This window comes from Haemaphysalis longicornis, unplaced genomic scaffold (assembly GCF_048455015.1).
Source record: "Haemaphysalis longicornis isolate Haplotype H1 unplaced genomic scaffold, Haemaphysalis longicornis Haplotype H1 scaffold_18, whole genome shotgun sequence".
Classification (NCBI taxonomy): Eukaryota; Metazoa; Arthropoda; class Arachnida; order Ixodida; family Ixodidae; genus Haemaphysalis; species Haemaphysalis longicornis.
The window spans coordinates 5,587,830-5,601,305 of NW_027526282.1; the positions used below are offsets into that span (position 1 = coordinate 5,587,830).

At 46.9% G+C, this 13,476-nt stretch overlaps 1 long non-coding RNA gene across 1 annotated transcript in view; it reads right to left on the reverse strand.

Moving 5' to 3' along the window:
* Window positions 1–13,476, reverse strand: part of LOC144166591 (uncharacterized) — a 32,769-nt gene that overhangs the window by 5,442 nt on the left and 13,851 nt on the right. The window contains exon 2 of the long non-coding RNA XR_013321712.1: window positions 708–887. This is a non-coding gene — a long non-coding RNA (uncharacterized LOC144166591). The remainder of the gene's footprint in view (window positions 1–707; window positions 888–13,476) is intronic.

The window sequence follows — 13,476 nt, forward strand, 5'->3', positions numbered from 1 at the left end:
ATTTAGCCACTCCGACGTTTAAGTAACATTTATCTCCCTGGTTATTCAACTTTTACTTCCAATTTTTTTTTTGTTGGAAGGCGGAACCGTTCTTCCACTTTCGGCCATGAATTGATTTTACACTACCAAACAATCGAGTATTATTGCCATTTCTCTGTGTACGCGGTAGCACTTATCTTTAGTAAACTGTGAAATCCCTACTTCTTTCAAGAAAAAAATAATCACAGAGCCACAGTTTTAATAACAGGGCAAACTTCAGCGGCTTTTGATGCAAGTTTTATCCAAACTCGTAGGATCACCGAGGTCAAAAAATACTTCTCATGGTTCGTAGATTACGCAGCGAATTGAGGCAGTCACTCGGAATAACACGACATTGCAGCAGGAAGGACTCGAGTACATACGCCTTCATATGCCCATGCGGCTCAGGCCTAGCGGCTGTAGCTAAATGGGTCTGAACATTCCTCCGCCCCAGGCCTATAGCCACAAACGTGAGGGTGTGCATACCCATGCTGGAGACGGTTCAAAAATGAATAAAATCGGCATGCTTCAAGCTATGAAGGCTGTCCTGTACACTGGTACGTTTGCTTTCTTGCGTGCTAATTAAAAACGTTGATGTTGTAGTTCACAGAAGCGATCACGTTAACTATAGAAACACAAAATGCCTGTTTATTACTTGCATAAGAAAATAAGCTACTAGTTTCACTTACCCGTGCATGCTGCTAGGCAGGATGAGCAAGTGTTGAATTGGTTGTTGTTACCTTTACAGCCACCGTATACAAATTTCCTACATTTCTGAGTGCGAGGATTGAAATTCCAGAGTGTAATATACGCTCTGCAAGGTCCAGATTTAGGTGGGAGCATACAAAAATGCGGTGGTCGAAATCGTTCTGCAAAAAAAATTGGGTGATTTTATTAGCTCAATATTTTTTCCGGCTATTGTTTGCACTTGCGCACTCCCACAAAGAAATGCGCGATTTGAGCAGGATAACCCTGCACCAATGCGCAGTCATCCCTAGAGAGCATTACTTAAGTCCAGAAGCCTATTTTTCCCTGGAGTGCCAAACAAGCCTATTTAACATTGTGGCCTCTTCCCCACAGTATGCATAACCCATGCATTTCGAAGCATAACAGGCACACGTACTGCGAGGAACCACCGTGGGTTCGAGCTCCTTGAGCATGCTCACGAGAATGAAACGGGGGCTACGAAGGAATTTGCTGAGGGCACGAACAGAAAACATTCATTCTACGCCAACCTCTCAATTACATTGGTTACACGTACGTAGTTCCCTTTTGGTGAAAGGGCGATAAGTCGCTACGCGTAATTGTGCGCGTCGCCGCCGCGCACACCCGGTGGGTTTAGCGGCCAGGGCAAAATCCGGGGCGCTGCGCACCGTTGTGAGAGCGCATCACCGCGCTGGATTATTGGCTCGCAGCAGCGATAGAGACGGGGTCCGTTCGCTCGCAGGCGCATACGGCACGACGTGATCGTCAGGTGTCAGGCACGGCCTAATATAATCGTAGAGACAAAGCAGCAACCTGAGGCAATGGGCCGGCAGACGGAAGGGCTTGTGGGATTTCGCCGGAGCTACAGAGTTGCGGCCGGATGGTAGAGAAGCGTCACATACATTTCGGCGTTCTGGAGAGCGTCTCCCCAAATCGTCCCTCGCGAAGGGCGCGCGTTTTGCGTCTAGGCAAAAGGGGCTTCCGGGGCCTTTCAAAGGGGCCAGTGAGGTGAGGTTAACCTTGAACGACGCTGGAGCGGCCGGCGAGCTGACAGTGTTTTATTGCGAAACGGCCATTGGCGCCTCTACCTCGTCAGGAATCTGAAAGCTTTGGTACGGCACAATGCGGTGGCGAGCTGGCCTCGACGGAAGACAGGGGTAAAGCGCCGCGGGACGGCAATGGCACCGGGTGCTAGGATCCCCACAACATATAGGCATGAACTAAGGGAATGGGAACATTTTAAGCAAGGGTTGATTGATCTTATAAGTGCTTATTTTGATTTTCGTCCCTATATCGGGGTTTTAAGGGCCAAAAATGCCTTTTTTTCGGGTTCGTCGAGTCCACGTTGTGCAAAGTGGTACAGGCAGAATTCGTACTAGTTCGGCCTTTGCAAGATTAGCCTGCGATGTATGTACGATTGGACAGAAAAAAATGTAACTTTCTGAATCATATATGGAATTCAGTTGACAACACAACTCATGTGACCGGACGTCTAATTAATCTTTTCGCTGTTGGACAGCTGGCTGCAGATCAGAGAACAAGACCTTTGTGGATACGCTCGATATTACTAGAAACAACAAGCACCGAGACTATCACCTCCTTTCAGAACTTACCGGTTAAGTACTCTATTTCTGCGGAGAATATGGCGCCCGTGCTCTCCGGCTATAGACAGATGCAGTAGCTGATACGCACTCCGGCTGCGTCCCGAAAGGCTTTTACAGCGAAGGTGTATGCTCTCGTGGGCCGGGATTTCTTGTTTCGTCCGTATTCAGAACGAAGGTCGAAGATACCCAAAACCGGAATTCCAACAAAGAATTTATTGAAGATTCATTCCTACATCCTTAGTAAGAACGAAGGTAGAAGATAACCAAAACCAGAATTCCAACAAAGAATTTATTGAAGATTCATTCGTGCATCCTTAGTAATGCGTTGGCAACGCATTCCTTAATGTTCATGTGTGGGCGTTCATGGTGTTATGTTTCAACGGGGCTTGACCAAATTGTGGAGGACTAAACTGTAAAAATACAGACAATATGACAGACAACATGACCGACAACACGGCAGAAAACATGACAGACAACACGACACTTTTCTCTTTGCTTTCATATCGCCTCTTATCGGCTTCCTTCGAGGAAAAACGTTTTCCAGCCCTCGAATTTAGTAGTTTTGTTATTCGTAACAAACTTTTATTCCCACGGGGGCTGGTTCGCATAGAAGCGCGGTCGGCAACTGAACAGATCGCCAACCACATGAATCGTTCAAAACGTAAAACACTCCATTATTTTGCACAGAAGCCACTACTCAACCCTTTTTAAGTAAACACTAAGAACCTCCAGAAACGGCTACCGTCAGAAGTTTAAACTGAGGCAAGCACACAACTTGACTGAAGAAAAAAACGAAGGTTTTGTTTCCCATTATGATTGTTAGCATTAGGGCTGAGACGTTGCCTTCCCCGGGATGCCTTTGAAGCCTATGCTGATATTCAGTTACATTGTGCGTACGTGGCGAAACTGCTGAGAAATTTGTAACAGTGATGTGTACGTTTTTTCCAACAATGATGACACACCGGAATCTATAAAGCTCAAAGAGACCTTCACATCAACGCGTACTCGTAGTCGAGAAATGGGATGCGACGTGGAGATAAACTAGAGAAGAAACAAGGTTTTGTCAAGCGCTTGGAGATAGTCTACAATGTGAAAAGCAAATCAAAAATTAAGTGTTCCTTCAAGGGTCCAACATATCAAAAATATTTTCTCAGACGCAGGAGAAAATAAGAACTTGCATAGAACCTATCATTCTGCTCTAGGGCAAGGCAAAGCATCGGCAGCGTAAGATCGTGACAATTTTACATGGCAAGCTCTTTGAAATTCTTCGCAGTGTTGTTAACCCTTGGAAGAAAGGCAGCGTGGACGAATGCTTAAAACTGACTATAATCCCTCGGATCGCTCACCCTCCATAACATCAAGGGAACCTAGGAACCTTCGGCCGATAGCCTTCACTCCTACCATCTGTAAGCTTATTGGGGGCTGCACTACCGACTTCAATATCATTTGGAGAAGAAACTTTGGTTCCATCTATCACTGACGAGTTTTCGACCTGAACTGAGCACCCAAGACTACCTTTGTCTTCTCCACCGGATAATCAACAGGACGCCAGGAAAGTATTTACCAGACTACCAATTTGCTGTGGATTTGCAAAAAAAGGTTTTTATTAGGTACACCAAGATTCAATTCTCCAAGAACTCATCGACGAATTCCTCAGCCAGCCTGGTGAGAAATTTGTATGCAACTTCCTCTAACTTCGACCTACCCGCTTCCCAAGCACAGATCCGCAATGAACGCCCAAAACACTTTTTAGAAGTTTTTCAAGTGTTTCTTCTCGCCTAACTTCGATTTAACGTGGGTATGCAAAAATTAGGATTGCCGTGGTGACACTGACTAAAGGGTCTTGGGGTCGTTTCTTCATGACTCCGGTCTCAACAAAACCCTTAACGTTTGCCTTCGTTTTACTACTGTGTCTGTGCTGTGTGGGCATTCGTGCGTCTGGCATTTTCTGTTTCTTTATCTTCGTTTGTTAGTGCTTGTATGCGTTTTTGTGTTATCGCTTCTTTCGCTCATTTTCGCTCCTCTCGTAATCATATAGAGTAGCCAGCCGAGCTCGCTTCCAGGATGACTTTTTATTATCATAAACGAACCCCCTCCGCCTCATTCCATGCTTCATCAGGATGTAAAGACAAGATTTGCAACCCAAAACGGATAACCCCGTTGTCGTAGTTGATGCGAAGCATTCAAGTACACTTGCTAACTGAAATCCCATCGCCAATCTCTGGCGTTGAAAGCTACCTCGCCGGGCTTGGGCTGAAACATGCGCCAGAATAATTGGAGTTCTCCAGCATTGGCGGATTACGTTTCCCAAACTTGTGTCAACCACTATAACTGCAGATGAGAAATGATAGTATCCCGTAACAAAATGACATAATAAGGTTAGCCGTGCAAGTCAACAGCTGCACTAGCCAGAAAGCATGAATAGGCACTATCTCCAAAGCTTGATGATTGACATGGCTTCTTATCATTCGCATATCAAATGAGTTCGGTTCTTCGAGTCAACCGCCGTGGCAGTCAGGCGAATCACGTATGGACTACCGCCTTACAACTCTGAAAAAACGCATGAAGGACCTCCTGATGCTGTACCGGGCTACAACGAGAACGTTTACCGGGCTCGCCAAACCTGGCCGCATCGACATCTCGGAAGTAGCGACAATCTCTTTACTACAATGTATTACTACTCGAAGAGACTAAACTTCGAGATCAACATAGCATATAAGTCATTCCCAAACCATAATCGTTTCAGCAATGAGGCTTGCTCATCAGTCAGGCTGATCCTTCCCTGATGTCTCTAGGTTCTGCAGTGGGAACGACCAACGCTCGCTCCCGTCGTACAACAGAGACTATTGGCCGCCGAAAGAGATCTACAAGAACAATACATTTAAACAACTGGCCCAAGACAAGGCTCCGGGAATTAGGCATCTTAACCGATTACCCGGTCTACAAAGTTGAAGAACGTATAGCATATGCATATCCTGAGATACCCACAATAAATGGCACGAAAAGAATCACCGAAACACTCGGGATCACAAAAGAATAATTTTAACAGCGGAAGAGGACAAGAAGAGATGCCGAAGACACAAGACCACCCCTCCTGTTAGGCATTTTTAAACCAAACCTTTCTACGTCTACCAGCCAACGGTTCTTTCGTGGCGTGCGGGACAAGAAACTCTCAACGCGGCTGCGGAGGGAAGGTGGTTTTCACTCAGGGAGCACGGTGTAGATGCCACGGCGAGTTTACCCAGCGTTCCCCGCGCGGTGGTGCCTGCTTGCTGGTGGGCGCGTCGGTGGTACGGCTTTGTAGTCTGCTTTAGCGAGGGTTGTTTTGGGCTTGTTCTACAATTGTTCTACAGCACCTCCTGGGTAACCCGGACGCGACGGAATTCTGGTCGTACGGCAAAGATACGTCAAAGATGGGTTTGCAACACGCGAACACAAAATGGAGGGACCACATACAGACATCTGGCCGCTAAACAAACGCTACCTTTTTGACATGGCTTGCCACAAATGGAACTCCGTTTTCTGAATTGTTTATTACCAATTAGGTTGTGTTTAGCAGGTATCACAAAAAGCGAAAGGAGCCACTGGTTCTGATAAATAGCGATTGTAAGTAGGGGTGTGCGAATATTCGAAAAATTCGAATATTACTCCAGTATTAAATATGTCATATTCGTATTCGCTTCGAAAACTATGTATTCAAAACATTTCGAATATTCGAAAGGGTTCGAATAATCAGCTATTATTGAACATTTCAATTGATTTGAATGGGAAAAAAACTTCGGAAAAAAATGACAAAACATTTTTTTTTTGGAAAGCAACGTATTCGGTTTCTATGTTTTCTATCTTGTGCGTATGCAAAGTTTCTTCACCAAAAACGACCGCAAAGTGGCATAAAAATACTTTTGCTAGCTGCAGTGACAAAATGTCAGCACGAAATGGCGAAAAAACGGCAAATTTAGGAGCGCTGTATCTCTGCAACGATGGCACCGGGCGCGGCCATTTTGGCGCCAATCGATCGGCCAAGTGATCTTCTTTCTGATCGAGGCCATCTCTTTTAGCTTCGTTTATTGACAAACGCACGAACGGAAGCAAAATAGAGACGCACAAACGAAGCCAGAAAGATTCTGATGCGCGAATCACCTTCAGTCGGCGCGCGCTGAAACGGCCCTCCTGATTGGGCGTCGCCGCGGCAATGCAAGATCGCGGCAGTCTTTCAGAGTTCATTATCGCTGCTTCGCTCGGCCAAGTTCGTGTTCAGTCATTTTATCTGCTGTGGTATTCAAAGTGGACATTATCGAGATGAGAATCCCTGAGATTACAAGCCAGATTACGGAAAGTTGCGTGGCTCGAAAGGCGGAGGTCATCGAACGCTTCGTGGTGCGCGTGACTTTACCCCGGAGGGTGAAACGCGGTGTGCGCGGTAGTGATAGCGGTTCGCGAAGTTAACTTTTTGTCTGATTTGCGAGCTTACAGGCTAAAACGACCGACGCGTCAGAAGCTGCGGCGCGCATGGCATAGCCGCTGTGCGTTGGAGCATCGCCTGACTGTGAAACCGAGTACGATTGAACGCCAGTAGTTCGAATTAATTCCTCTGACATTCAATTTCATTTTAAAAGTGACGTGAAGGGCCATTTCAGGGATAACCAAAGTATGACATGTTGCGGTATACGAGCGCCGCGATGCGAGCGAGCCATGTCGCTTTCTTGCGCAACGTTTCCCGTCCACATCGAGTAATCATGCAAACAGGCCTGATTCAGGAATAGAAACGTGTTGACGACGTTAAAAATGTATACTTTCGTAGCATTTAACAAATTGAAATTTTTTAGGGAAATTATTAATACCAATCCGTTAAAAATTTACCTTAATGTCGTAGCATTACACAAACTGAATTTTTTGGGAACACTATTACGACCAATGCATGCATCTATCGTTCAGTGCATATTGGTTGTGCTTCCGGGAATATTGGATGCCCTAAATTTCAAGAGTACTAAAAATATGTGCATGCATTGACGTTGGGGTTACGCATAATATTTTACCAAGCTTCAAAGTAGCTCGTTTGTATCCTTGTGGTATGGAAACGTTTGGCAATGAACACCTGCGCGTACGAGTACGAAGTTACTTCTCCAGGCAAGGTTAAGATTAAAGCATAAAAGACGTCAAACCTCAGCTTTCAAATTTAAGTAAAAGGGAGTGCTTGACTTGTTGCCATGGTCACAACACTGCAGAGGGAAGTTGTTCAGTGCAATACAAGCAACCAGCTAACCTGCTTTGCATTGAAACCTATCTCCCCCTTTGTTCCGCAAACTGGGCTATGTACTCTTCACAGAGGAGCTGAAAATGATGTTTTATGAAAAAAAAAAGGCTGCCAAAGGCACTCCAATTTCAAGGCAAGGCATCCCTTAAGCCCCGTGTTCAAAAAGCACATGAAAGGCTACAACCCTTGCGACTTCTCATGAATGATATCTATGTTGCAACCTCGGAAGCCGTTTTCTCAAAACGATTTTTTTTTTGCCTCATACTTCGTTTCTTCTAGTGATTTCTTTGTGACCGCTAGGTGTATTTTGATTCCGTTCGTTGCGTTACCTTCCTTGAAGTGGTCGTGACACTCTCGGTTTTTCAGGTTTAATTTTTGTGATTTTTTAATTCAAATAATCGTTCATGGTCTATATGCCTTTTGTACATTGATCTCTAAAAAACTGAGAACTAAAAAATTGTTTTAATAAAAAACAAATCCGACTGTCACGACCTTGTCCATTCATTTGGGAATGCAAAGCACTTCGAACAAGTTTTCTATCACGTTTTATAGGCCGCTCAAGCTCGGTACAAAGTGAACCGAAATAAAATTTTGTAAATAAAAAGGTTTTGAAAATAACACTGAAATTTTTATGGTGCTACCACACAAAAATGTCAGTTGCTGTGCCAATTGTCATCAAAATTCACACAGAAATAAAAAAGTTGGTTTTGAAGCCTACGTTCCCCTAATTATTCGATATTCGATTCGATATTCGATTGTATATATTCGTATTCGATTTGTATTCAAAAAATTTGGTATTTGGTTTGGCCGGCCCAAGAGTTCCCTCAGCTTTCCCGCAATTCTCAAACTTACTAGATTAACTATTTTAGATCGGCATAAATGGGAATCACTAAGATCGCATGCCAAATTGTTTCGGTGTCTACGCTTGTGTCGCGCAGTGGTGTAGCCCCAAGCTAGCAAATGGGGATGGCTAGGTTCCGCTGTCTCATTCTTCGAGTGACTCTGCTCACCGTTTTCTTTCTGCAGACTCACAACCCGGCAACAGCGGCGGCGCACGCCGCTCTAGCCCGGCCGTTGCCGACGCTTCTGCGTTCGGGGCCCTGCCCCTGCGAATACTAGGTAACGGCAGGCAGAATCTTTGGTTTCACTTTTTGTAGAGCCGCGGCTGTGAATTCAAGTGACCTCGCATGGGCAGTTCGTGTACAGCTTTGCTTCCCAATCACCTTCACAGCGTGTATTGAAGCCGTTTTTTTTTTTTTGTCTCGTCTCGTCCTTTGACGCTGTCAGAAGTCATGTTTAACCAACTGGCCCAGATTTGCTTTTTCTTGAAAAAGAAGCCGAACTCTGATGACTGCTTCGCGCCATGTAAAACTTCCTACAATCGGAGCTGAACCGCACCACCGATGTTCGCCTTATGACTGCCTCGCACACTTCCCTACAGAAATTAATCAAGGCGTCTACCATATGACCGCCAACAATATACCGGCTCTACCAGAGGTTCTGAAAGAGGAAGGTCCAGATGTCAGACCTGCTTTGTCCCTGGGGTGACAAGGACAACAAGCCGGACCTGCCTGGCCCCCGTAGATGAGAACCAGGAAGTACATTTTGCTGCCAAGGAGTGCTAACTCACCACACCTCGTCTGTCTTGCACCGCGCCACATCCACCCACTCCACAGACATCCCACCTCTAGCGAGGTACATTACGCCAAAACTACGCTAAAAAAGTCAGAAACACCTTAAAGCGAAGGTGAAGAGGTTTTAGAACTAAAAGAAAAGTTAACCAGCAGCAAGTCCACAATGAATAATTCCGGTGTACGAAATATTTTCGCACTGCCTGCAATAGAAGGGGCACAACACGAAAACAAAGGAGGCCCAATTCTGCGCCCCCATCTGAGCGGGTGATGCCGAGAAAGCAAAAAGCAGAAGAGAAAATCGGCCTGGAGTACGTCGTAGCTGGACTCTCGGCTGCAGCGGCAGCCTGTTACCAGGATCTTTTCATTGTGTTTCCTCTGGAAGCTTGCCACAAAAAAAAAAAAACGCTAATCGTTTTTCTTGTTGCTAGCGTTGTTGCTGGGCCGATATTACTTTTTGTATGATTTTAATGTGAAACAATACCGGCAGCTTCGCACTTGTGGTGCGAAGACTGGGAATATAGCGAATTTGGCGGCGTACGTAGTTTATGCTTGATTCGGCTCACTTTATGCGTGGTTATGCGTGGATACTCGGCCAGGTTTTCGGCGTGTTTATGCTTTATGCTTGAGACTCCGTCAAGTTTTCTGCGTTGGGTCTCCGATAGTCCCCAAACCTTTCCAAGAGCATTGAACTGAACACTCTGTCATTAAAGGGACCCTGTAACACTTTCGATAAACGCTTTTCTTATTTCCTTCGCGTCGGCAAGCACTGCGACAGCTACAGTTATCGCCAGCGCGGAGCGGCACGGCGGGATTTGCTCGTCGCACCAGACACGCCTTCCCTTTCTGCTTCGTTTTTGTTAAAGTTGCTATCGAAAAGCGTTGATTGCTGTAACTGAAGGAAAACCGGCCAACAGCCGCTACATGTCATTATGGCCTAATGAGGTAATTCGAGCGGTCGAAGAACGTCGAGACCGGAAAAGAGAAAAAAAATCGTTTGAGCGAATTTCCAAGATAAGATGGGCATAGAGCAGTAATTTTTGGCTGAGGTACTTGGCGACCCCCTAATATCAGTACTGGGTGTGTTGGGTGACTACGTTGTAAGCATTTAAGATTTCAAAAATAAGTTGATGAAGGTGTTGCGGGTTTTCGTTTAAATATGTGTTCGTAACTCGCGATCTCCGCAACTCGCTGACGTTTCGCCGCCGATTCACCGTCGTGATATTCGGGATTGCACCGAAGTCGCCACATTCGTTCTCGAGTACCGGGCGCGGTGGCTTGCGCGCCGCGCTTCCTCTTCTTCCCGAGTGACGCTCTTGTTCTGTCGCCCCATCCCTCCCTTCGTCGGAGACCCGGCTGTTGCCCTTCACATAGATTTTCGAACTCTCCGCTGAAAGTTCTTCATGATGGCAGTCCCGGATCGTTATTCGGCAGGCTTTCATATCTCTCCCCAAGTGGGCCACGTTAACATGCGCTGGAACCGGCGGCAAACCGCCTCGTGAAGTCAGCGGCTGTAGCGCGAGCTTAGAGTGCTTCCCACTTGAGGCGAGCGCACAGAAACTGGCCAGGAGTAGAACACATGAGAGATCCCGACACGAACGCTGGGCAAAATGTTCTCGAAGATCGAGCGGTGCCAGCGCCCGCGATGACGTCATCGCTGGGCGAGGTTCCCTTCCACATGGTCGCAAGCTCAACGCCAAGTAGAAAAGGATGCGCTTAAAAGTTGTGGGAATGCGTAGTCCCGCATTCCTTCAAGGGGACCCGCTCTCGGGACGGGTTGCGGGGCGCTCTTGAGCGGCGGGAGGTGACAACGCGGCTGCTCCGTTTTCCTGTGCGCCGCGTTCCCCGCAGGGGCACGCGGCTGTCCGGAAGGGAGCGGAGAACGTTGTGGCTGGTCGGCTTCTGTGATTCCGCCAAAAAACTGCGAGGATGGCCTCTTGGGTACGGACCGCAGACGAAGGCAGAAGTAGGCCACCCTCTCTCCGTCGACCAGGGTCCCTGGATTGAGCGTCCCCAGCCCGTAGTAAGTCTGACCGACCCTTCAATTGGTTATGTATCCGACGACAGCGTGAGCTAGAGATAGCCAGTTTTTTTATGTTTTAGTTAATAAATGCGCTTGTAGAGAGTCCGGATCACCTTTTTCGCCCGAGTCCCACGTGACCGTTGTCCATTGCGTCGCGGGTTCGAAGCGCGGCCTTTGTCGCGCGGGAGCCGGTAGGCGAAGCCCGCTTGCCGGCTAAGCGAGTGAGGCGGCCCCTTCAAATAAGCCCGAACACCAATCCAGACATCTGTTCCCTAGCAGTGTTTCTAAGAGGGATGCTATTACCATGCCAGGATGCTTTAAAACATACGTTGCACCCCAAATGGCCACGCTGGATGAAAGCGAATATTCTGCCCTACGTTAAATGTCTTGTGAAACGCTCTAATAGGTTTGGTTTCCCTTTTTGACAGCGCCGGACATGAATATTCATATATGATGCCAGAGATAGGAATAATACTGCATAATGCTATACTTTGGCCCGGGATATTGCTTTCGTCTTCAAGGAAAAAGTCACTGCTGGTCGCGAAATACCATTTTTTTTAAACGCTGAGGTTTTCTTCCGCCGCAGGGCTTAGAACTATGCTCAAGAACCCAAATTTTAGCGTTTCGTTTCTCATATGACTTCTCTTCCCCTTCGTAGGTAAGTAGTATTCTTACAAAGCAAAGAAACTAAGACAACAGCTTTAGGTATTTTGCAAGTATGCATTCTTCAAGAAGATAATAGCGTCTGGAATGTTAAAATGCCGCTTTAACCCACCAAAGCACCCTTACGTTCATCAGTTGCCAACGGGCTTAATTCTCTTGCCCAAGTAGTCCTGCGTTATCTAGGCAAAAACAGCGCAAAAAAAAGACAAGGACAGAGAAAGATACACGACAGGAACTGCGCTGTCCCGCACTCCCTGTCGTGTCGGCGCTGTCCTTGTTGTATACCTTTCTCCGCGCTTGTTCACTACCGCATTGTTCAGACATTTTTCCACGGTATTACGACGCAGTACGGACTCGCCTTCAAGATATCCATTGTTATGTATTGCATCGGTTCCGCTTTATGTTAACGATTAGAATTGATGATGATATTGACTCTTTGTGTCATCAACTAAAGATTGCCTGTCATACATCTTCCGTCACAAGCATTACGGTGAGGCTATGCGACTTTGACGTCTGCCTTTGATTTCAATGCCACCCCCTAAACACAGAGATTAGGAAAACAACCGGAAGGTTATGTAAATGGTGGCTACTATGCCCTAGGAAGTGTCTTAATCACGGTATGCTTCTTAAATTTCCCGTTTCTAAATTTTTGTTTGTTAATATTTCTTAACTTTTTTGTAGTTCCGCATACCCCCTCCCCCCTCCTCCCCCTCCCCCTCCTCCCCCCCTTCCCCCCTTCCAAATCTAAATCCTGCGTAAGCCATCTTATTTGCCGACGGCTACTCGACATACTGAAACGGTGCGCAGGTTATGATTGGGGTTGTTCTACTAAGACTCTTCTCCGCCTACGGCAAAGACTCGTTTAATATAGGATACTATTCGCCCTCCCGTACCTTGGCCCTACCAAGCAGTGTTGCGGAGTTGCCACTCCGGAATTGGAATTATTCGGGATTCATTATACCTTTTCTAGGGGCCGGAATGGAATGGGAATGGAATGATGGCAACGGTTGGAGGTATGGAATGGGAATGGAATTAAGCGTCTTTTGCCAGGAATGGAATGTCAATGGAATAGTGATTTTTAGCCGACGGCGCCACCATCACTGACACCTTCCGGCACATCAATTTGCCTGTGGTGACGACTGCGTCGAGATATCCCAAAAAGAGCAGCGACGATAAAAGCGAGAACTCATACGGAATCTCGAGTAACCGAATCCGCAAAGCCTGCTGCAGCGCATGTGAAAGTGAACTCCGAGCTGCGCAACTGCTCCAGGCCGGTGGTGCTCTTAGGTCGACTCTTCGTGCTTTGGCAGGCTTTTTGAGGCATAGGTTTCTCTGTAGAACTGTCCGTAGCGCCGATGACAGACGGGCGTCTCAGTGGCAGGTGCCATGTTCCCAGGCCAGCATGCGGGGAATAGCATCGATAAGCAGGGGTGGGGAATACGAACAGCGCGCATCCGAAGCCGCGGTGTTGCTCGCCGCAAGTAGATGCTGCGAAATCTTGGAGCTCGCAATATAAAGCGTTCGCGCACAAAACATTAAACAACGGGTCAGCCTGGGTACTCCGCGTGCCCTCCTTAC